The following is a 26643-nucleotide window of genomic DNA, read 5'->3' as shown; positions in this document are numbered from 1 at the left end:
ATTTATTTTGAATTCTATGACAGGCTTCCTTTTCCATCACACAGAGACAACTTTCTCCTTTTTTCCTACTGATATGTGAGTAAATCAAAGACCTGAAATCAGAACTCTGAAAGAAAAAAAGAAGCTCACTGTAGATTTTTTTCTTTACCTTGAAAAAAAAAAAAGCGTTTACCTTCTCACCACAACAGATGGTTTTAAATGCAGTGATTACAAAATGCTGAAGGTAAAATGGTTTAATTACAAAGTCAATACTGCCTCCAACCTGGGCTGAGTCTTTAGTGTAAAAACAACAGACGGAGCAGTGCAAACGCTGGGGCAATGTTTAACCAGAACTTTGCAGAGCCACTGCAGTAGGGTTTTCCATGGGGCTTCAGTAAACTGCGGAACTCATGATTCTGGCTTCTTCCTCATTGACCGTCCTGAGGACGAAGAGTTACACACATGAGTATCTACTTCACTGTACAATATATGTACACACACAAGCAAGTCTGATGGGGCCTCCTGGAACCCAATATTATGAGACGGGGTTCAGTTTCAGCAAAAATTAGTAATTAGGAAAAGTTAAGGATACACAAAGAAAGAGTTTGTCATAGGAATGAGTTTGCAATTTATTAAAAAAAGGACACCATTCTGATTATATATTAGTAAGTCGTTTTCCAAACATTTGATGGTCAGTTTTGGCTTAAAACTCAAAGGAAAAGCAATGACACAGTAAGAAATTATTCAGCTGCTAGATGTTTGGAGAGTTGTTGGTTTTGTTTTGTTTTGTTTTTTTAATCACACAAAAGGGCAAAATTTACGTTGGCTTTCTTTGTAAAATTATCATCTTTTTTTTCCCAAAACAGAAATGATTGAAAGCTACAAAATATTATTTGTGGGTTAAATTGTAATTCTAATTAGATTTATAATACTGAAAGTAAAATCAGTCCCTGGTAAAAGCTTTCCTATGTGCTAATAATACACTCAGACATAGCACACAACTCAATTAGTGAAATTCTTTTCATTTTATCCATTAAATGGAATTAGAATCATCCATGAAAACTGATGGAAAAGAAAATCACATCCATTTTCTTTAAACTGGTGTATTCCTGCCTCATATCCACTAAACATTAATACAGGCAATTACAGGATGGTTAGGGTCACTGAGCCGAGCAGGTGTGGGAGGACCTAAATAGTTAAGTAAAATAAACATTTCTGATGGTCTTATCTCTGAACCTTCTGATCTTAATAAATGTCACCAGGATAACCTAAAACAATTCTACCAGCAACTCTCTGCAGGGAATTAAAATCAGAAGCATTTTGTGATTTCTAATCTGTTTAGGTTGCTCTGGGGGGAAAATGCCTCATTCCAGCAGGAAGTGCCCGGGATTACATTCGACAACATTTGGAAAGGTTGGTGTTGAGGTTGAAATGTGAAGAAAAGAAAAAGTAAAGGGAGATAAACACTATGTTCTAAAGATAAAAATGGCTTAAAAGGGGCAATTTTAAAAACATTGCATGAAGACAAATTACCTTCTCCATCATAATTCTCATATATTAATTTCACTTTGAGAGAAGTATTAAAATTGAATTACCCATTATCATTTTGGAAAAAAAATGATACAAATTCTATTGACAAACCAAAACCAGACTCACGGACATAGAAAAAAAACTATGGTTACTAAAGGGGAAATGGTGAAGAGGTATAAATTAGGGGTTGGGGATTAACAGACACACATTACTATAAATAAAATAGATAAACAACAAGGGCCTGCTGTATAGCACAGGGAACTATATTAGTTTCTTTTAATAACATATGGTAGAAAAGAATCTGAAAAGAAAATATATATATATATGTATGTATATGTATAACTGAATCACTTTGCTGTACACCTGAAACTAACATTGTTAATCAACCACACTTCAATAGAAAAAAATTTTTTTAATTGAATTACCCTAATTTATATTAATAAGACATATGTATTTACTTACTGAATTTCATTCTCTGCCATAAGTTTTCTTTAAAAAAAGCCCTAAAGCAAAAGGTTTCAACTTCTAAAATTCATTAATAAAATTAAGAAATTCTTTGGTAATCTTCAGGGATAAGTTCTTGAAAACCATACATTTGAAATTCATTCATTCACTCTCATTTCCTCCTTGATAGGCAACCATTTTTATACATTTAATGTATAACTTTAAAACATACTTTGTACTGCAGTATCATAGAGAAATAGACACATCCACCTGTCCTAAGTATACGGCGTGGTGACTTTTCACAAATTGAACACAGCTGAACACAAATAGAATTATACTGTTTGCACTTGTATATGTCTGGCTTCTTTAATTCAACATTGTGTTTTTAAGATTCATCCTTTTTTCTTTCTTTCTTTTTTTTTCTTCTTTCTTTCTTTCTTTTTTTTTTTTTTTGGTAAATTGAAGACTGCTCATTCTTACTGCTGTATAATAGCCCATTTTGTGACTCAGCCACTGTTTATTCCCATAGTATTGTTGATGGGCATTTGGGTAGGTTCCGGTGTTGCTTTTACTAATAGGGTTGCTACGAACATTCTGGTTCATCTTTTGGTGAACACATGTCCATATTTCCAACAGGTTTATGTCTAGGATTAGAACTGCAATTCACAATATATATAATACGTTCACCTTTCTTCAGTATAGTCAAAGCTGCATTACAAAATGAGCTTTTGTGCCAACCACTTTGCTTCTAAGACTCTGTACAATATGAATTATTGTTTTGTATGCACACCTTTGTATTCATATAAATGGTTTTATGTTATACATCTCATTCTGTTTCCTTTTTTTTTTTTTCCACTCAGGACTATGAGTTTAAGATCCATGCATGCTGTTGTGTGAGCATTGAGCTTGTTCCTTCCAACCATACATTACCACAGGACGGAGAGTGACATTTCAATTAACAACAGGGAAAATGTTTCATCCAAACAGCAAAATTCTGAGGTCCCACTTAAAACCAAGTTTTTCAAAGACTACTTGATTCTCTAGGAAAAGAAGGATACAAAATTGTGAAGTATCATTCAAATTTTATTTTTAAATATATATATGTATATATAGTTTTGATTTGCATTTCTTTAATAATTAGTGATATTGAGCATCTTCTCATGTGCCTGTTCGCCATCTGGATGTCTTCTTTGGAGAAATGTCTATTTGGGTCTTCTGTCCATTTTTGATTGGGTTTTTTAAATATATATTAAGCTATATGAGCTGTTTGTATAGTTTGGAAATTAGTCCCTTGTTGGTCATGTCATTTGCAAATATTTTCTCCCATTCTGTAGGTTGTCTTTTCATTTTATTTATGGTTTCCTTTGCCGTGCAAAAGCTTTTAAGTTTAATTAGATCTCATTTGTTTATTTTTGCTTTTATTTCCATTATTCTAGGAGCTGATTTGAAATATATACATTAAATATAAATTATATAAACTGTATCAAATATGAAATGTATCTATATATTTATATTAATATTTATATTAAAATATAAAACATATTAAATGTATATTAAATATAAAATGTAAAAAATAAATATATATAAAAGATATATATATACACACAGTCTGAAAGGAAATATACCTGATATAAATAGTGTTTACTATGATAGAGGTTTTAGGGTGTTTTTAAAAATTTTTTCCTGTATTATCCAAGGATATTACAACCAAGAAAATGTACATTAAAAAAAGAAAATACATAACCTATGGGTGCTATCTTTACATGATTTATATGTTAGAAAACATTCTTACTCTTTATATATTTATCATTTGTTTTCACGTCATTGTTTTCATAATCGTTTGCAGTTTAAGTCCATTATTGTCATCTCTTCAAATACTACTTTATTTTATGATCTTTGTCTATCCTCTCTATTTAGCTTCTTTTATTCTGCAACATTCTTCATTAGAAAGGCCAACTAGAAGTCAGCACAGCCCTCGCTTCTCGAGGGAGCAGCCCTTCCCCTCCCAAAGCTAACAGTGATCTTTTCCATATGGTAAAGTGTGATATGCAAGAACTACATCCTGTAGTTTTGTTTTAAGAAGTCTTTTCTCTTCTTAAGCTTGCTTCTTTAATTACCTCAATCATTACATCTGACCCACACTGAGACTATTTTAAATTATAATTGTTAATGTTACTGAATAGAAACAGAATCTTTTATAAGACAGAGCCCTTCTGCAACTTTAATCCACATTAGAGCCAAGGATTCATGTTATTCAATTTTGCTTCTACTTTAAACTCTCCTTTGTTCTTGGCTACGAACAAAAATGTCAGTGGTTATTCTCTCAAACAGGAACAAAACCCAGTGTTTAGGGTCGGAGAACTTTTTACAGTTTAGAAAGGGCAGAAGTGATAATTTGATTCCAGTGATGGCCTCTCCTTCTGTTCACTTATCAATCGACCAAATTATTAAATCTCACCCACATCGAGAAAACGTCAGTTTAAAGTTTGTTGAATGAGATTGTACACACAGGGCTTCATCATGGCTGGCAGAAGCCTAAGGCACTTTTCTCTTTGTGGGTCCCTTTCTCCATACACAAATGTTATAAACTGGAAAGCTTGACAATCCGATAGGATGGGAAAAAAGATAAAGAGCTGAAGTGGGGAAACTGGGACAACAGGTATGACAAAAATGCTCTGTCCCCGTAACTGGCCGGGAAGAAGGCGCCTCTTGTTAGCTGGTCCACATTTATTTACCCCTTTCTTTGCCACATCCACTTGGAAATGCTTTGGGCAATGCTTAGAAGGCCACTACGCCATGCTCGCAAACTGCCCTGCCCGCTTACCGCTGTCGCTCACAGATCATTTCTGCCACGCGTGTATCCCCTCAAGCCCCTGTACTTTGTATCCTGCAGTCGGGAGGCTGGACAGTCATATAAACAAATAAATGTTCACTGGAGAAGGTGCTTTATGGGGTAGGAGTCATCTCTTCATTCCTTTTTCCCCACTATGGTAAAAACAAACCAACAAACCAACAAACAAAACAAAACAAAACACATGCCCTGGTGTTGACTTTGACTCTTCAGAACTATCTACCCAACCTTGGTTGTCTGACTTGATGGACCACCTAGAAGTGCAAGCTCCGGACAGAAAGCAGGTCCCCCTCCTGGCAGATGAGTACCCTTCTCACACACAGTGAGGCGGCTCCCCGCGTCGCCGGCAACCCCGTGCTCAAACCTCACTGTACCGCACCTCCACATATTTGATCCGTTGGAAAATATCTCCAAAGCAGTGTGCAATCCAAGGGTAAATGAAGAAAATTTGTGTATTTTTCAGCCTTCCCCTGGTTAACAACTTACACTAATGATGGCAACAAAATTATTGGAGCCTGCAATAAGCCATCCAGTGGTCAAACAGGTCACCTTATGACCAGTATTAAGATTTAAATATCCTTGAAAATTAAACACTTTGGGGCTATTAATGTTTCCTTTCCTCTCAAAATTTTTGTGTTGAGAGGAGGTAAGGGAGGAAATGTATTAGCAACAGTAGGATGTGGTGAATAACTCTAAGTACATTAAACATCTGTTGACGGACTATTAGCACAGTCTGCAGACACTGCCACCTGGCCCTTCTTCCATTTTGCTCGATCTTGTGCCTGAAGATACACTGCAGCGATCGTGTTCCACTTCTATTAAATCTTTTACTACTGCATTAGGTGGAACATAAGCATCAATCAGTTCCCACTGAGAGAAAAAAAGACCTACTTATGGCAAAAATCAAACGCCAATAAGCAAATGCCAAGGGTTAAACATCACTTAGCATTCAAGCCAGCTGCATTACTGTCTGTGTGAGAGGAAGTCCTTAAAACAGCAAATGTATGTAAAGGCGGCTAGAATTTGCATAATCATGTTATTCAGGTGAGCGAATTTCAGCTCCTTCCTCTGTCACTTCTATAGGCTATTTCCAACCGCAACAGATTTATCATGGACAGAGAGCCAAAGAGAAACGGAGCTGAACAAAAAGTCTCCATCTTCCTTCAGTGTTAAGCCTAAAATGACCTTTTTTGGAAAAAGCACGTGAACAACTGCTTGTTTTAAAGTCTCACTAGATTTACAGAGTCCAAATAAAGGCAGGAAGATTCCTCAGCTGGAAGGACAGCTGGCTTTCCTGCTTTACAGTCGCCCATCCCTGGTTTCCTATAAAACATGGTCTATAAGCTATAAAAGCGGTCTTCCTCACTCTGTGACTGAACCTGGCTTCCTTGTTTGCTGGCTTCTTGGCTCCTCCTATGTCACCATTTTCTTTGTACACAAAGAAACTCTACTCAAGAGAATCCCCATGTTTGCATACGTGCTTCAAGGGACCGAAATTTCATTTTTCAACTCCTCTATGATGTGTGCCTGCTTCCAGCTTGGCCATTTGTGATTTAAGACCTCAGACTATTGATGTCTATGGAATGATGGACTCAGTGATGCACCTGAGTTTTCAAAGAGACCACCGTGGGTCCTCCTCACCCATGTTAAATTGTCCTGGGCAACTGCCTCAGTAATTCCACAGACCACAGATATGCAATGTCCCTTGATATTGTCTCAGCTCCAAAAATAAATGTCCGTTTTGCTTCCTAAGCCTGTCTTTTGTATTACCCGTTAGACACCATAGAATTCTATGGTCAAACATCTGCCCCAATATTATGTCCTAAAGATGTGTCTTGGACCCAGTTTGATGCAGCTGGACTGGTTTACCGGTCGTAATCTTATCAAAAGCATCTACTTTACTGTGAATTGATGGCATGTGTTGTGGTAACACAAGTCTTTGACATTCTTTAACAATTCTGTCCTGTCATTGCATTCATTTTCATTCTGTTTTCATTAGGGAATTGGGGCTTTGGTTTCCTTTTCTGTAAAATGAGGGTTATATATATCATGGATGATAGATTTAAAATGAAAAATACACACCTTGAAGCATGATACAGTTATTGATAGCAGATCTCTCACTTTCCTCCTCCTTCCAATTCTCAACATCACTGCCCTAGTTAGAAACTTATGCCTTGCCTACGTTGTCTCTATGCTGTCAATTTGAAAACAAACAAACCAACCTCTCTTTTCTTTCTGCTGGCTAAATACTACTGATTCTTCAAGACTCAACTGACATACCTTTTTCTCCCTAGATACTTTTGAGTTCTCCCAGAATTACTCACTTGCTATGTTTTATATTACACTATGAGCTTCTAATAAGTCTGTCTCTTCATTTAAATTGTAAATTCTTTGAGGGAAGAAGCCCTGTTTTGGTTTCCTTTTCTTCCTCCACAGTACCTAGCATAGTGTCCTGAAAAACTAAAGTTTCTTGAATTGAACCTGTTGAATGAGGCCAGTCAAGAGACATGGTTAAGAGCATTATCATATTAAGACCAAAATACATCTCTTGCCAAATTCTGTGGCCAGTTCTTTTTATCTTCATATTCAGGACCTCATGGCAGCATATGACATAGCTGATCATTTTCCTTTGTGAAGCACATTTTCCTGGAGGTTTTTAGGACACCACACTCTCCTTTTCCTCCCCCTTTACTATTTCTCCAGTTTATTTTCTGACTCCCTACTTCTGTTCTCTTCTAAAGGCTGGAACATCCCAGACTTCTGTTCTTGGTCCCTTGCCCTCTTTACTAACAGTTCCTAGATGATATCATCTTCCCTGATGCTAAAAAACACCACTGATATGCCATCAACCCCATGTTTTTATCTCCAGCTCAGAGACTTATTTATCCATTTGTCTTTGCAACTTCCACTAGGATGACCAACCGGCATCTTAGATTTAACATGCACAATGCAAAATTCTCGATTCTCTTCCACTCCTTCCCACATCTGCTTAGTTTCCCAACCCCTAGGGGTTGGAAGAGACAAACACTAAATGTGAAAAAGTAGATTAGGCCAAAAATTTAGGAGTCATCTTTTGTTCCTCTCAACCCGTCATATACATCTCACATCTGCAAGGCCAGTAACCTCTACCTGCAAAACATATCTCACATCTGCCTCTTCTCTCCTTCCTCGTCACTGCAGTGCCGGTCCACGCCTCCATCCCCTCTTGCTTGGACAGACTGGACTTCTAGCCTCCAACCTTTACCCAGAGTCTTTTCTTCACACCGGTGTCAAAGAAAATGGTTTGAAAGCATAAGCCCGATCAAGTAAATTAAATTCCTCCAAAGCCTTCCTGTTGGATTAGAATATAATCTAAACTTTTCCCTCCTAGTCTGCAAGGCTCTGAACTCCACCTGAGTCTCCTGGCGCACCTCCTGCACTTCCTTTCTTGAACACTCTGCTCCTGCAAGGTGCTGTCATGATTAGCTGCCTGGGACACCTGTCCCTCAGCTTATCCCAGGACGCTGGCTCATCAGTCCCGCCTCTGCTTGACGACCCCCCACCTGTGGACAAAACTTCTCCGACCGCTCTGGCTATGCTAGCCTTGCCTCCCACCCAATAACCCTCTATCTTATTGTTTTGTTTTATATTCTTATTAGAAATGATCACTGTCAGGAATTATTCATTTACTCTTTTTCACATTTAGTGTTTGTCTCTTCCAACCCCTATTTGAATCAGGACTGTACTCTTTGTTGTCGTAACTCTAGCATTTAGGATCATGCCAGGCCCATAGTGGATAGTCAAATATTTGCTGAATGAATGAAATATCTACTTTACATATTCATTTAGCAAACAATCACTTAGCACCATTTATGGACAGGCCCTGAATATGTGCTGATGATATAAATGTGATAAAATATGGCTCCTGCTTTCAAGAGCAGTGGAGGAGAAAACCAAGTACACAGTAAAATACAGCCCCAGGGGCTAAGTCCTTGACGGGGGACACGTGGGAGCCACTGCAGCATCGAGGTGAGGCATGCAGCACAGACTTGGGGTGGCTGTGAGAGGTTTGGGAAAAGAGTGAATTGGGTTTCTATTGCTGCCACAGAAAAGTACCACAAATTTAGCATCTTAAAACAACACCCATTTATTATCTCACAGTTCTGTAGACCAAAAGTCCCACTGAGCTCCGCTGGTTCTCAGCTTAGAGCCTCACAGACCAAAAGCAATGTGTCAGCAGGGCAGTGTTCCTTCCTGGAGTCTCTGGGAATGTGTCGTTAAGCTCATTCAAACTGGCCAAATTTAGCTTCTTGCAATTATAGGACTGAGGTTAGTATTTCCTTTCTGACTGTCACTCAGGGGCTGGTCTTTGTTCCTAGAATGTTCTTCTCAAGCTTTCCATGTAGCCTGCCTCCAGTCATGGTGGTTCAAATCTCTCTCATGCTTTGAGGAGTCTCTGCAAATCCCTCTTCTGCCACATCTCTCTTGTACCTGCAGTCTGCTTATAAGGGCCCTTGTGATTATAGCAGGCCCACTTGGATAACCCAGGATAACTCCCCTATTTTATAGTAAGTTATATCTGTAAAGTCACTTTTGGCAAGTAACTCAACGTAATTTCAGGCTCCAGGGATCGGGATATAGACATCTTTGAGGGATACAGACATCTTTTTAGGATACAGACATCATTATTCTGCTGACCATAGAGTAGATACCTGATGTAAATCTTTAAGATTAATTAGGAGTTCCCTAGGCAAGACAAAGAAGGAGAACCTTCCAAGCAATGGAAAAAACAGAGAATCACAAAATCCTTGCCAGTTATTCCGTATCATGAGAACACTGGGATGTCAGTATGGGAGGGACAAGACATAAGGCTAGAGAGGAGGGCAGAGGATAGATGTGGAAGGCTTTGTGCACCGCAAGGAGGAGTTTGGACTTTTTCACAAGGTCATCCAGGAGCCACCAAGGGCTTCCGAGCTGAGAGTTCATGATGGGATTTGTGCAGAACAGCAGTCCAGACAAGGCTGGATGTGCCATCAGAGCAGAGGAACTTTTATGTAAAATGATGTGAACACTTTTGTGACCCAACAAGTGAGAAACAGGGAGTGGCTGATTGTCCAAAAAAAAACTGCGAAATGCTACAGGTAGCTTGGGAAGACTTCAGTGCTATGATTTCCCACTTCTTGGTAAGGATCCTGAAAGGCTCCTCAACCCTAAATTATGTCACTCACATGTGCCACCTATTATACCATAATTATATGTGTATATTACCAAAAAACACCTGTACATACATATAATTATACACACACAAAATTGTATACATACGTATCAGAATTACATATTATACATGATTAAAATTATGTCACTTTATAAATACCTTTATACTATAATAGAAACTTACCCTGAATCATCTGGATGTTCACTTTCTAATCAAGATTGTCTAATCCAATTGCCACTGGATTTTGATGCCTACATCTGAGTGTATGTATATGATTCCCCGGTCTAAGTCTTAATAAAAGAGAGCAAAAGCAGAGCCAAACGATTCATTCGTGCTGGGTGAAGGCCAGATGACTGGCGCCTGCTGTCGGAATGACAGTATCTCAGTGGAACAAAGAACAGAAGTGGTGGGGAATTGAGTCTTTGAGTTGCGCTCAGCAGTGAGGTCACACCTAGCACAGAACCTACACCCCGGCACTCGGCATCATTTAATGTTTCAAATAGACATTCAGTTTCAGCAAAACAAAGCCATCTGTTCTATTAAATTAAATGTTAATGCAAATAGTGTTGGTTTTGTAGTTTTGTTTATTTATAATTTGAAATTTCATTTTGTTCAATAGGTTTATATCTAGTTTTGTGCATCTACATCTCTAAGTTAGATGATTACGTGTAAAATTGATTTAACTCTGGGGAGGGAGTCCATAAAAGTAATTTTTATTCTTAATTCGAGTTTCAGAAACAACTCTATTGTGTTATTTGTTTGACTGCTGCCCTTCACAGGACAGGTGGTTATGTTCAAGTTTTGTAATGGAGAAGGTGGGGAGGAACAGTGTTATTTAGAGAATTGTAGTATCAAAACATTTCTGAATTTGAAAGAGAAATTATCTAGTTTCACAACGGCTTTTTTCTATTCTGAAGAGTTCTATACTACAAGCATGCATTTTTCTCTTTATTTTGCTATATGTTAAATGCATTTTTTATATGAATGAAAAACATGATTTTTCTTTATAATGAGACATCTGTATCTATTTTTTGTATTAAAGCCTCTGTTTAGAATATTAAAACTTTAAGAATTAAAAGGCCCATTAAATTCTGTTTCATCACACACATAGCCACACACACGCATGCCTATTATAAAAAACAACAAAAATCAGGACTAGAAGAATTGAATGGCTCATCACACACAACTTTCAGGACTTATGTTTTCTATGTCTGAGACCCAGACTAAGTCAGGCCAGCTTCCGACCTGTGTCTGTAGCACCTTACACTCCTTCGTCCAATTCAGAGCAACTGAAATGACCATGATCTGCCTTCCCCACTGGATTCAGCTCTGCAAAGACAGGGATCTCTTATGCCTGATTCCTGCTGTATCCACAGTGTTGAGCTCATGTTTAATAAGGAGGGGAGGAGCAAAGGAAGGGCAGAGGAATGAGATGGATGGATGGATGGGTGGATGGAAGGATAGATGGAAGGAAGGAGAGAGGGAGGAAGGAAGAGAAGGAGAGAGGTAGTTCAGGTACCTAAGCTCTCAGTCTTCTCTTTTTACTCCACAGTCTCCAGGTAAAACATTGCATCTACATTTGGGGGGGTGCTTTACAATTGAGATGACAATTCTGCTGTTGTACAGAAAGGCCCACGAGAATAGAAGCCAGCCGACCGCAGTACCATAATTAAAGAAAGCCCCACAGAGGTAAGAACCAGGTATATTTTACTAAAACTATATTCTCAGGTTTAGTACAATGCCTGGCATATAGCATGTGCTCAAAAAAATATTTATTGGATAATAGGCATCAGGGGAAAGCGTTGCAGCTAACCCGTAAACAGCCGCAAGTCTTAGCCAAGCAATTCACCTGCCTATTTTTATAAGATCAAAAAAACCTCTTCAGCAAGTGGATTACAGGAAAACTGTCTTGAATCTAATATTGCAATTTATATTTATAAATATAAATTTATAAGTGGAGAATTCCCATTTTTAAGGAAGGACATAAATAGAAGGAATTAATCAGAGCGTGAAGAAAATAAAATTAAATGTTGTAGTGAAACATTAGAGAAATCTATCTCCTCTAAAATAAAGATTAGACCGTTGGTAAACTCTAGAGGACACAATGATCTCTCCCGATGGAGCCAAATACACAGAAACCACCCCAGAATGAATGACTTCTCTTAACCAGCTCTATCGCAGAAGGTCACATACAGATGCTGCAGACACAAGTGTGATGGAAAAAAAAAATCAGTGGAAGAAGCAATTAATAAATAGGTGAGGCTGGAGAGGAAGTCCAGGAATCTGGTAGGGGTCAGAGGTGGGAGGAGGAACCTCAGTTACTGTAGCGTGGAGTGGCGAATGGGCCCAGGCTTTGGCATTGGTAGGCTGGATGGGGGCACTCACCAGCTATCTGACTTCGGACAAGTCAGAAAGCTCTACCTACCCTCTCTGAGCTTCAGTTTTTCACATGTGAAACAAGGACAATGCTATTTGCATTGAAGTTAATGTGTATATAGATGCTGACATGTGATAGGTACTCAATGAGTGTTTTATTTATTGATTTACTTACTTATGTATTTAGCGTATATATATATTTATATTTATTTTTGGAAATATAGTCAGTTTACAATGCTGTGTCAATTTCTGGTGTACAGCATAATGCTTCAGTCATACATGAACATACATATATTTATTTCTCTATTCTTTTCCACCATAGGTTACTACAAGATACTGAATATAGTTCCCTGTGCTATGCAGTATGAAATTGTTGTTTATCTATTACATATATATTAGTTAGTATCTGCAAATCTCGAACTGGAAGGGGGTGGGAAGGGATAAACTGAGTGGTATTTTAAATTATCATCACCATCATTATCATCCTCCTCCCAGTATCAGGGACGTTTGAACATAGGGGAAAAAATGGTGGCACTACTTCACTTCTGCATTTCTAAAAAACTCCGAGGTGATGCCACTGGGGCTGCTCCAGGGATCCACTCTAAAGAACCCAGTCTGGGCCCTCCCCAAGAACTGCAGTTCAGCAAGTTCTCCAAGCAATTCCTGTGTACATGAAATTCTAGAGTATCGATTTTCTGGTGCAAGGCGGTGAGTGGGGGTTCTTCCTACAAAAGAAACTATCAGGACTACTTTGCATTGCTCTAAATAACAATAAAGTGTTTTTAATGAGACACATTGTCTAGAGTTCTCTTCACCCTGAGTACTGTGGAAAGAATGGTCAATTGAAGCGGTTTCTGGTGCCCCGAGGGGCTCACACATCTTCCTTCTCCTGGGGAGGCTAAACTGGTGTGGGTCTCCTTTGCTATTTATAGAATAAGGATTCAATAGAGGTGGGCTGGTATGTTCTTGGAGAGCTACCGTGAGGCCAGAATAGACCAGCTGTTACCAGGGTCCTTTTGAGACTTTCTTTCTGTGGTTTGGTTCATTTTCAAAGGCAGCAAGTGGAAAGGTACCAGTGCCTCTACCTGTCCGTCGGAGCTGACGGCCCCTTGGCTTTGAGCAAAAGGCACCCGCTGGAGCCTTGTCTCTGCAGACAGTGTATGTGAGGGAGAAACTGGCCCACCTGTCTGGAAAGGTTATTTCTCCCCAGTCTTTATTATGGGAGCACGTAAAAAGACAGTTGGTTGGAGACAGCAGAAACCATTTTCCTGTCTGAGCCTCTGTCCTTAACCTAAAGTGGGAAGCACAAAAACATAGAATAGCTCTTACCTCACTACTGGCCAGGCTTTGAGAGAACGGAAATAGAGAAAGAAAGGGGTATCAGAGAATTCAATAAGGGGAGAGAATTAAAAGGAAATTCCTAGGGAAGGGTAAGTATAGCTCAGTGGTAGAGTGCTTAGCATGCACAAGGTCCTGTGACCAATCCTCAGGACCTCCATTTAAAAAGTAAATAAAAATTAAAATTTTTTTTTAAAAGGAAAGGAAATTTCTAGATCTGAAGAAGAATTAAAATCACAAAAAAGGAAAATCTTGGATTCATGTCTCTGTCTCCAAATTACCACAAGACTCTTTATATGACGGTGGGGTTAGAATCTGCTCAGGGATATTCTCCAGTAACTTGGAGCACCAGTGTCTGTAAGACAGAAGTGGCGGATAGGAAACAGTCGGACTCTTATTAAAGGAACAGTGTGTCTAAATACAATCTATCTGATGGAAGCAGCCGCACTCTCTTTTGAGTCTGCAAATACATGGCCACTGCTCCCTCTGCTGGATCTACCAGAGTAGATGACCCGATTTATTAACTCCAAATCAGTCATTCATTCAACCCGCCCTCTATGAACCAAATAACTGCTCTGAAGTGCAAAATGGTATTTTGATGGGATGAGAGCAAAGCCAACTTTCATTTTCCTGACAGTTTGTAACTGGATTAAAAAACAGCATGATTTATTTTCTACAGGGAAGAAAGATATAAGCAAAGGGTCCCCGGTGGAGAAATCTCAATAGCATTGAATTTGAAATATTCCTAGAAAGAATGAATACATATTCTCCATTTGCTAGAGAAGCAAAGACAAGGCTACAGTGGGTGCCTTCTGCTCAGTGCAACTTCCTCTCCTCTTTTCCACAAACCCTACAGCCAGGATAGTAAATACGCCCTTCCTCCTCACTGCAAATGGAAATGCTCTTGGCATTCTTGCTTCAAGAGCAGGTACACAAATGTGTACATACATTTCACTCTTTCTACCTTTCTTTGTTCTCCATTTCTAAACAGTCTGTGAAGAACACCCTTCCCCAGTCCACCTCGTCTTAGTGAGGGCATAGCTCTCTGGTGGAGCATTTTTTTCATTAGATATTTTTTAAAATTTTTTTTCAAATTTTTTAAACGGAGGTACTTGGGATTGAACCCAGGACCTCACACATGCTAAGCATGCACTCCACCAGGGAGCTCTACCCTTACCCCTAAAAACTTTTATTATGAATAACTTCAAACCTACAAAAAAGTGAAAAAAAGTTCTCACCACACAGCTTCCACAATTACCAACACAGGGCCAATCCCAAATGTCTATACCCCCATCAGCTTCCCTTTGTAGTATTATTATCAAGTGAATCTCACATATATTGATTCATTCACCAATGTTTCAGTATTTGTGCTAAAAGATAAGGATGATTCATAACCATAAACATAGTATCATTATTACATCTAAGAATCAATAAATTCTTAATACTGAATATCCAGTAAATGTTTGAATTCCAATTGCCCATAAAAATCATTAATTTTTTAATTGTTTGTTTGGCTTAAGTTCCAAGTAAAGTTTTCACACTGTGTTGTCTTTTAAGATACTTTAATCAATAGATTGCTCCTCCATCTCTCCTTTTTCTTGTAATTTATTTTTGATGAAACCAGGTTATTTGTCCTATAGAATTTCCTCCATTCTGGATTTTGCTGATTGCATTTCTGTAGTATAGCTTAATTAGTTTGGGCTTCTATATATTGATAATTGGACCTGGACCTTTGCCAGATTTAGGCTTAATTTTTTTTTTTAAGCAAGAGTGTGTCATTGGTGGGTGGTTGTTCTTCCATCCAGAGGCATTAATGTCTAATTATCACTCCTTTTGTCCTGTGAGCAGCTGTTGATGCTCAATGCCTACACCATTAATTCATTGTGATTTTCTCATGCTGTACTTTCTTATTCATTTATTAACTGGAATACTTTACAGAAGTATACTTGTATTTGGTTACCCAGTGATATAATTTGCACAGGAAAGGCAAGATAAATGACTGATTCTCTTTATTTGCCAGTTATCACAATAATAAGATGGATTCCCTAAAAAGCTTCAAAGGTGACCAATTAGTTTTGTTTCTAGGAATGTCTTCTTAAACAACCTCTAAGGCCAGTTGTGGCATGGTTGGGTTTTGACACAATTCACAGGTTTCCAGGAATTAATTATAGATTGGCTTTTTTCATCATTCTTATTATATCATTTTTTACAGTAATATATAGTCTCAGTCTTTTAGTTGGATGTTTTTTTTCTCTCTTCCAGCTTGAGTTTACCTGTTCCTTCTCATGTAGCCTCGAACATTTATTTATAATCAGACTCCCTCAGTCTCACACATAAGCCTACTCACTCATGAATTCATTTATTTATTTGTTCATCCATTAAACAATATCTATTGAGGACCAACTATGTGCTAGGCATTGCCCTAAAACAGATGAAAATCCCTTTCTTCTTCAAATTGCATTCCAAAGGGGAAGACAGGAAACATGGACTCAGAGACACAAAGAGACACAGACACACAGACAGATACGTACATACACACACAGACAGGCACACATACACCTTGAGATAAAAAAAACCTCTCATTCCTGTTGTCAGTTTCAATGCCATCCTCGCAGTTTCATTTGCCTTTCTTCCCAAGGCATCTGTCTTAAAGTCTTCTTAGTTATAGTAATGAAGCTGTATTTTGATTGGAAGTTGGCAGGAAGCTGAGGTGCAGAGCAAGCAGGAGGGAGAGCTGGCTTCTTCAATTGTGACTGTCTATGTGTTTCTGCATCCATGTTTCATGTACTGCTGTGCACTCATGCTGACCTGGCCAATGGTTAATCAGGGAAAATCTAGGGCTAGAATCTGTGTCTCTGACAATGGCATTGCAGAACAGATGACAGAGACTAGTGAGCACTGGTGCACTAAATGCTCTGGGGAAGGTGAACAATTTTTTGTTATAGGGAATACTTTATTTCTGTGCCTCACCTAGTACATCTTAATGTGATGCATTTTCGAATCTCTTGCGGGAGTTTATAAAAAAATGCCTGATGTCAGGCTCTAGGTGAATAAATCAGAATCTCTAGCAGGTGATGAGAATAGGGATTGTTTTCAGCACTTCTCAGGTGATTCTAATATGCAATTCTAACATGCAGGATTGAGGACAGAAGCCTAAACTAACAGGCTTTGTACTATAGGTAAGGAGGGTAATAAGCAAATAAAGCAAGTTCTCCAGTACTGTCAGTAGGGGGCAGCATGGCCCCAATAATTAAATAATTCAGCCTGTCATCAATGTCTCATACTAGACATAGATTCTGTTCAACATTTTAATTTAAATATTTTGCTTTCATAAAACTGTGATTTTGGTTCCAGAACTGTATAATCTTTAACTATATTTTATAATTCTATAAAATATAAATTAATTTAGAAATTAAACAACAAACCTAAATTCTGAGTATAATCCAGCTGTTTCAAAAATTTTTAACTACGTTATTTTAAACCAACATTATTTTAAACTACAGATCAAAAAAATAAAAAGTGTTACCCATATAAATAGCATTTAGGTTTTGATAAAAGTTGGGGAAAATATTTCTGGAATTGGTAAGTTCTTTTAAAAATTTTAAATACCATGAGTTGTTAGCATGACTGGCTTTTTAGCCTAGAGGCCCAACTACAAAATCTGGCAAGAAGATCTAGAAAGAATTCCTAGGAATGTATTTCACAAAGCTGCATCAGCGTCAGAATAATCAACAAATGTTTGCTATATTAATTAGATTCAGGAGATGAGAGAATTCTTGAGTCAATAACCCAGTCCTACTTTATAGAAAGATTCTCATTTATCTGAAACTTATAAAAATACATGCTATTTTAAAAAAGGCCTTTACCTTGTATTTAATGTGAATGGGTCCCAATTATAATGTGGTAGAGAGTGCAGCTCATCTGATAAAGATTAGGTTGAAATCCCCAAAGATTAAATTATTCCCTAAATCTTCTTGGACGGGGAGGCGTTACGGGCATCTACTATATGAGAAGTAGTGTTTGGCTTACATCGACTTTATGACAAAAAATACATGTTCCTTTCTTCTCATCTTCACTCATGAATATATAATAATAATAATAATAATAATAATAATAATAATATAATATATAATATACATAATAATTTTAAAAGTAGAATCACTTCTAAGATCCAAAAAGTCCCACAATAGAAGTCTAAAAATCGAAGGCCTCATTTTACAATGGAACCTGTTATCTGCCCCCTTGCTCTGTACTTGACCGCATTTTGGTACCACTTCAGGTGAGTACTGAGTAAATCTAGTTGTGTGAAGAATTAACATAGCCAAATCCCACAAAATGAACACCTTCTCATAGTCATACATGTACAGAGATGATCATTTGCAAATAGAAAACAGCCTCATACATAAATGTACACTCCCCGCATCCCCTTTACTCATTGACATCGGATTTCAGTAAAACCATGCTTCTATTAAAAGTTCAGTTCCATCCATAGACTACACTGAAAAACTCTCATTAACATAAAAATAATCATTCAACAGTATAGCCTCAAAATTCACCTAAATTGCAGTGTTGCACTCCAGCGGTCCTGACATATGCAAACAAGACTTAAGACATTTTGCTGCACCCTTACAGCACTTGAACTAGACAGATCCAAGATTATAAACTAGTCATGCACACATTTATTTGGTGGCAAGTTGTTTAAAGCACAGTAAGAAAAGGGCAACCATCGAAGACAGCTTCCTTCCTGTGAATAACATCTGTCTTCTTGAGTGCTATAACTTTGTATCTCATCCCCTGCGTGGGAACCCTTTTCCTCCCTAGAGAGGAGAAACCGCCTGTCTGTGTACACAGGACACTCATGTTTCAGCTTGTGAAAATGAACACAAGATGAAGTCTGGTGCCAACAGACAGAAGATGAGACTTCCACATAAGGACACAAGATGATAAGCCCTTGCCACTCCCAAGCCTGCTGGTCTTCTTTCCTATAGTCATGGGAGCAGTTTGGTCATTTTGCTTTAGTGGACAAGAGTCAAGTGCCACTGGCCTGCAAGCTTAGGATGGAAAACAATTTCGACATTCACCTCTTGGACTCCCGCCCTTAACAAGCACATTTGTTGTTCATACATGGTCTTTTGGCTGCCTTCTCTCCAGCCATCTGTTAAGAGAGGCATTGTGCCTGCTCGGATGGGATGGTGCCACTATTTCCAAGGGACTCTCACAAAATATATGTCTGAACTACCTTGACGTCACAAATTTCAAAATACGTTTACCGATAAGAACCACATTTTAAAACTTGGCAGAGCTGAGTGGTGAAGGAATGAATTCTGTGTCCAGGGAACTTGTGAGATTCCCAAAAGAATTATTCCAGACTTACTTTCAATGGGTGGACAATGAAACTGAATGCTACTTTTTCCATTATTGAATACGGGATATAAATACAGCTGCACACATCACTGTCTTCTTTCATGTGACCAGCTCTGATAAAACAGCAACTCAACACCTGTTATCCCCTCATCCTCAGGGCCACGTGTCTCATCGATTCACAGGGATTGTTTATACACTTGGAATATCTGATGGTGGCTCAGTCCATGTAAGCCCCAACCGTCTTCAGTGAGGCTGAGTAGCGATAATAGATGCACTCTGTAAAATCCTCCAGGAGAGAGATTGCCTTGCCAAGGAAGGTTGGGTTAGGCCTTTTTTTACCTTGAAAGGCTAGTACATTTTCAAGTTCATCATTTCCCCTCAGGTTTAAATATGCCTCTTACCAGATTCTTAAACATCTCAGAGTGGAGTTTGAGCCCATCTCCAAGTCTTGATAGGTCACTGTGTTTTGCAGCCAACTTGCATATCCTTTTGCATTTGGCTGATGGTCATTTCACACACCTACATCTGGATTGGAAAGCAAAGGTGATTTGGGATGCAAGTCTATCAAAAGCCAGCCAAACACCACCTGAGTGAGCTCTAGCTCTGAATCAGACAATAAGTATTGTTGTTGTGTATAAATACCACCAAGTTTCATCATTTCTAAGTCTTTTTCTTCTAAAATTCCATAAAAAGTAATGATTTCTTACCTGAAAGTTAACATTAAAAGAATTACCTAAAGCTGTATATATTTTTAAAAAGGAGGACTGAATTTATAGTATCATGCTCCTACTCAAGACTAAGTGAATATCAGAAATTTGATTTTATGTAGAAAATGGAATTTATTACTTTTCCTCCCAAAGGATGTGGTAAATGATGAAGATGAACTCTCTCACTTGATTCAAAGAGGACTTCGTGCAGATGCTGGGCAGCTTGGAGTGATGTGGTCATACCATGTGGGGAGTGCTCTGCACAGGGTGGCAGGTGTCATGGAAATCTAGAAGAGGGATAATTTGGATGGAAAGGGCAAACCGCAGAAGGAAGTTCTTGTGAGTCGAAGGGTGGTAATGGGATAGGGAACACAGTGAAATGAGTTCGCAGAATCAGTCAGGAGTGTGTCATAGGGGCCTTGTAACTGAGGATACGGAATCTGACCTTAAAGCCCAGTATGACAGGAAAGCCACACTGGTTCCTTGAACTGCACTGTGCCTGGGATGGGTCATCCAGGCCAAGGCTTAGGCTGAATGTCACCTAAAGGATGAGTCACAGCCTGACAGCTGACTTCAAACCTGAAGCGTTCTAGTGAGAGATAGGTAAGTGGCGCCACCGACTCAGTTCTGTGAAGGGAGGCACTATGTATACCTTACACACCACTGTATTTCCAGAGTTGAACGCAGGAACTGGTGTCGAGTAAGTGCTCGGTAACTATGGCTGATTAAATGAGGGAGCAGAGAAATGAGTTTTGTGCGATGGTCTGAAGAAAAGAGCATTACCATCTGGCAATGGAATGGCTTTCATGTGTGAATGACAGTTATTCCAAAGCTTCCTGAGTGAGGACTAGAGCTGGATTTCCAGCAAGCTACCGAAGCTGCAAGGGCCTCTCCCTGGCACAGCCTTCCAAGATCCTGAGAGTGACTCTAGCAATGTTTTTATGCGTTGTTGTAAAATTATCAGAAGAAGGATATTTTCACAATAGATAAGACAACTGTCCTTTTCCACACTGACTGAAGGACAAAGAGAAATGTTTCCGGTTATAAGAATAGAAAAAGTTTAGGATATTTGATAGGCATATTTGGGAGTAGATTATAGCAGACAAATTGAGGATCAGACCACGTAAAGTTGTCTCTCATTTGTATACAGGGGATCCAAGACATCGAAGAATTTAAAACACTGAATTATGGAATATAGCGACACCAACAGAAATGAGCACTAGCAGAAATAGGCACAAGTCTGAATCTGAAAGACTTCTATTTTCAGTGGAAAGTAGGAGCATATAATTCTAAAAATGAGATTATCAAGATAGAAGATAGAAGTAAATTTCTGGAAGCTAAGAAAAAAACAAAAGAATTTTTAAGAAGAGTTACACGTACACAGTGGGTGCTCTGTATCCGCGGGTTCTGCACCGTCAATCGCGGATGGATGGGTGGACACGAACTGCTGACTGTGCTGTGCGCGCAGCGGACTGGAACATCCACGGATTTTGGTATCAGCGAGGGTCCTGGAACCAGTCTCCCACAGATACTGAGAGGTGACTGTATTGTCTACCAAAAAGACGATTTAGAGCGAAAGCAGTTTTTTGTTTAACATTTTGTTAATATTAGTACTGATAAACTCTATAATAATAGTAATAATTTAAAAAAATAGTATCTATTCAGAGGATTTTTCTGAAGATTAAAAAATATGTTCAAAGTGCTCAGCATAATGCGTGGCATAGAGCAAGTGCACAAATTATTTATTTGAACTGTACATTATTAGAGTAAGTAAAAATGAAACCAGTTGAACACTGCGAGAAATAAAGAAAAAAGAGCCACTCCTGACAGAGCAGGTTTAAAGGATGTTTACAACCTCACTGGTGATCATCATCATGCAAAGTAAGTATGTGAACATAAATTTAATATTTTACTGCTCGTTGAAAATGTTTATCCTTGAGGGAATTTTGAAGAGACTGAAAGAAGTGAAAGCTTAATTAAGAGCTGGTTTAACAGCGTTAGCTGTTTGAAACAGCCAGGCTTTCCTTCCACTAATAAGCCATCACTTAATGCCACACGATAAAGCTCAAGGAGATTTCACAAAGCATAGATTCATCTTACCGTTTTTCTCTCCTCCTAGAGAGTATCTTATTTATACCAAGGAGAAATCTTAATAAACAAACTGTAGAAAAGTCAGAAAGACCTCACACATATAGACAACATTTAAAAGCTTCCCATCGTGTGCATTTTCAATATGCTAAAGCTGTGGTTAACAGTCTGCAGAGTTAGTTTCCAATTTTTTCATCCTGATTTTTTTATATCAGAATGTCTAAGAAACAAGAAAGTTCCAATGCAATCCCTAATATCTCAAGAATCAGATAACTGGGCAGGGTGACTAATTTTTTATGACTTCATTATATAACTATTTCCTCATCGTCTTTATTTCCAGCCCTCAGTTCCATTTTTATCCTTTATCCTGTAGCTTTAAATTGCCTACTGAAATATTTTACCTAGAGCTGCAGTAAATGAAAAGAGGCCTATAGAGTCAAAGAAAATGCCAATTGAAATTGCAATGAGATGCCCCTGCAACCTAGTAAAATGCCTAATATTGGAAAGATGGACCACAAAGAGCATTGATGAGGATGTGGAAGAACTAGTAACCCCACACACTCCTTGTAGGAACAGGGAAAAAAGAAAGAAAGAAAGAAAGAAAATAATACAGTTAGTTTGGAAAAGCTTATCAGTTTATTTAAACATTGAACAATCATCTAGCATAGAACCCAACCATTCCAATACTAGGTGTTTATCCAGGAGAAGTGAAAACTTATAACCGTATGAAGGCTTGTATGACACAAATGTCTATAGCAGCTTTATTGGTCAAAATTTACAAAGTTATTTGCCAAAAATTGGGAATTACTTAAATGTCCATCAACAGGTGAATAGATAATCAAATCTGATATATCCATGCAAAGGCATACTTCTCTGCAATAAAAGGAATGAAGTTTTGAGGCATACAACAGCATGGATAAATCTCAAAATAATTATACTGAGTGAAAGAAGCCAGACAATAAAGAGCAAATATTGTATTACTTTATTTATATAAGATACTATAAAATGCAGATAAATCTATTGTAATAGAAAGCAGATCAGTTGTTATACGGGTATGAGAAGACAGGAGGACCAGAAAGAAGGAATAACAGGAAGAAAGGAAGAACTTTGAGGACGATGGATATGTTCATTATCTTGGTTATTAAATATGTTTCATGTTTATTATCTCGATTTTTGTGATGGCTTTATGGGCATATATAGTCACCCCTCATTATTCCCAGGGGATTGGCTCTAGGACCCTCCTCAGATACCAAAATCCATGGATGCTCAAGTCCATTATATAAAATGGCATATTACCTATGCATATTTGTATATAACTTACCTCCTGTATACTTTAAATCATCTCAACTGACTTATAATGCTTACTACAATATAAATGCTATTTAAACAGCTACCAGTCTGTGGCAAATTCAAGTCTGGCTTTTTGAAATTTTTTGGAATTTTTTTTCCAAATATTTTGGATCCATACTGAGTTGAATTCACAGATGCAGAGCCCATAGATACAGAGGGCAAATGTACATATAAAATGATCAAATTGTACACTTTAAGTAGGTACAATTTAATTAGATGTCAATTATAACTCAATAAATCTGTTTAAAAATAATAAAATAAAATAAAATACATACCGTTAAGAATCAAATAGAAATGAATGAGACTAGCTTTCCATTAAAATCACCCCAGAAAATAACCTGCTAAAAGAGATGTCTCTAAATAACATTTTAAATTTCAAAATGGAACCTAAAAGCCTTACTAAAACTGTTTGGAAAAAAATCAGTGATCATGTAAGTAAATCACTATGCTATACACCAGAAATTAACACAACATTGTAAACTGACTATACTTCAATAAAAGTGAATAAATTAAAAAAAAATAAAGTCACATGAGACTGAGGCAATATTGTTAGAAGATAGGATGGTCATTGCCAAGGACTGGGAGGCAGAGAATAGGGAGCTAATTTCTTAATGGGTATTGAGTTTCAATTTTGCAAAATGAAAAGAATTCTGGAGATGGATGGCTCACAACAATATAAATGTCCTTAATGCAACTGCAGTCTTGAAAATGGTTTAAATGGCAAATGTTATGTTATGTGTATTTTACTACAATGTAAAAATGGATCAAGCTTAAACATAATAGCTAAAACTATTTAAAAAAAACTTAGGAAAAAACAGGTATAAATGATCTTGGATTTACCTTGGATTAGGCAATAGTTTCTTAGATATGACCAAAGCATGAGTGACAAAAGAGAAAAAAATAAATAAACTAAACTTAAGTGTAATTGAAAACTTATGCACTTCAAAGGACAACATTGAAAGAGTCTTTATACAAACCACAGAATGGCAGAAAACATTTGCAAATCATTTATCTGACAAGGGACTGTATCCAGAATATATAAAGAACTCTCACAGCTTAACAATAAAAATACAGCTCAATTTAAAAATGTGCTAAGAATTTGAATAGACAATTCTTCAAATGAGATATACAAATGGCAAATATGCACATGAAAAATCATCAACATCGTTAGTCATTAGGGAAATGCACCCTGAAACCACAAGCACCATTTCACACACATCAGGATGGGTATAATCAGCGTGATGAACAATAACAAACGTTGGTGAGGATGTGGAGAAATCAGACCCCTCATACGTTGCTGGTGAGATGCAGTGTTTGAGCTTTGTTAAGCAGATTTAGAGCAGTCTTCAGACTCAAGCAAGTTTTCTGCACTGCGGAGGCAACGCCCATCACAGCAGTCTACCCTGTCATATGTGTTACAAGGTTTTATTTACCTTGGGTGTTGGGACATACACTATTCCCAGTGGGAGCTCCTAGGATTGCTCTACCTTCTCCTTTTAGGTTGTTTCTCCCACAAGTTTCAGATCGTTTTCTTACATGCATGTGATCAGTATTCAGGTGTAGTTGGGGGATGTTCTCTGCAGATCTCCCAAATTCTCTCTCTGTGCAACTCTCCCCTCTCCAGTATTTTGTCCTGCAAACCCTAACCACCTTGGTAGCCCCAAACTCCCAATACATCTCTTCAAATATGGGAAACTACCAGAATCTGCCTGGATCCCCTTTCCTTACAAAGTGGCCTGGAGACTCTCCAGGCATTCAGCAGGGGCATGGAGGGCTCCTCTAAACCGTTTGTCATCTATCAAGAATTGTTCCTCTGTGCTGTTTGGTGTCCAATGTCTGAAAACAATTGTTCCCTATATTTTGCCTGGTTTCCAATTGTTTCAGATGGGAGGGTAAATCCTGTCCCCATGACTCCATCTTGGCCCAAAGTGCAAGTCAGATTATGCATTTTTCATATTCTCAAGTCCATGAAATAAGCCCATTCCAGACCGAGTGTAGGAAATTATCAGACTAAATGGTCCCCCACCTATGTCTGAGAGTTTCTCAGGTGATTCCTCCCATATGCTCCAGAACACATTTCTCAGGTTGTTCATTTGTTCATTCACTTATTCATACAGTAGGTGTTTATTGAGCGCTTATAATACTCCAGATCCTGTTATCGGTGCTGGGATCACAATGAAAGGCAAGAAAGAACAAGTTTTATGCTTTTAGCAGTTTACACTTCATTGGAGGGCAGCCACCACTGCACCGGTACATTTCAGAAAGTAACAATGATCATGTAGAAAATGGATTAGAGGCTGTAATAGAAAGTGACTGGGTGGAATGATGCTAATTTATATCAGGGTCACTGAAGAGGTGATACTTGATCTGAGACCTATATGACAAGAAAGTATCACCAATGAAGAGCTCTGGGGAAAGAGAATTCCAAGATGAACAACTAGCAAATACAGAGGGCTTACAGTGGGAATGAGAAATGTGCATTTGAGGTTTAGAAAGAAGACCAGTGTGGCTGGAATACGCCGAGTGATGGAGACCATGATGGGAGCTGAGACAAGAAGGGGTGCACTGAATTTTAGTCTCCATGCAGAGATGAAGTGAGCAGTATCCAGCCACTGCTTGTTCCTACCAATACCTTCCTCCTCAGAGACCTGGCCAGTTCTCTCAAATGTCTACTCCTACCCCAGAAAATGCTAGTTACTATGCCACTTTATCTTAAGACCTCTTGTTATATGAACTACTATATTTGTCTGTGGTATAGGCTATTTTGAACTAAGCCTTTGCGTATGAGAGTCTAGAGTCCAGAGGAGATATGACATATATTTGAGAGACATCAACAAATAAGTGAAATTTGCATCTATGGGACTGGAAGAGGGCATGGGTAGAGAGCCAACATCAGGGAATGCTACCGTTTACAGGCTAAGTTGAATTAGCGAAGAAAACTAAAAAGGAGCAGTCAGGAACAGCTAGTAATAAAAATATTTAACATTTTTATAGTGCTTACTACATGCCAGGCAGTTTTCTAAATGCTTTATAAATATTAATCCATTTAATCATTATAACAACCTAATCAGACAGATACTATTATCATCCCATTTTGCACAGACGAGGAATGTGAATTAATTAAAACTAATTTGTTCGGGGTCATGGAGTCTGCAAGTGTGTGCACTGAGATTCGAACCCAGGCAGTCTGGCACCAAAGTCTAAACTGCCTCTCGTACAATATCTCTAGAACCAGAAGCATATGATTTCATACGAGTTAAGGGAGGAAAGTGTTCGAGAAAAGAGGGAGTAGTCAGCTCCGTTGGATGCTGTTAATAAACCAAGTAAGATGGGGTCAGGGAGGTGTCAGTCAGATTGGACAATACTGGTGAGTTTGACATGAGCAACTTCTGTTCCTCAGGTGGGAAAATAAACTCATTTGT

Source organism: Camelus dromedarius, chromosome 6 (genome assembly GCF_036321535.1).
Source record: "Camelus dromedarius isolate mCamDro1 chromosome 6, mCamDro1.pat, whole genome shotgun sequence".
NCBI classification, from domain to species: domain Eukaryota; kingdom Metazoa; phylum Chordata; class Mammalia; order Artiodactyla; family Camelidae; genus Camelus; species Camelus dromedarius.
This window is presented reverse-complemented; position numbering follows the sequence as displayed.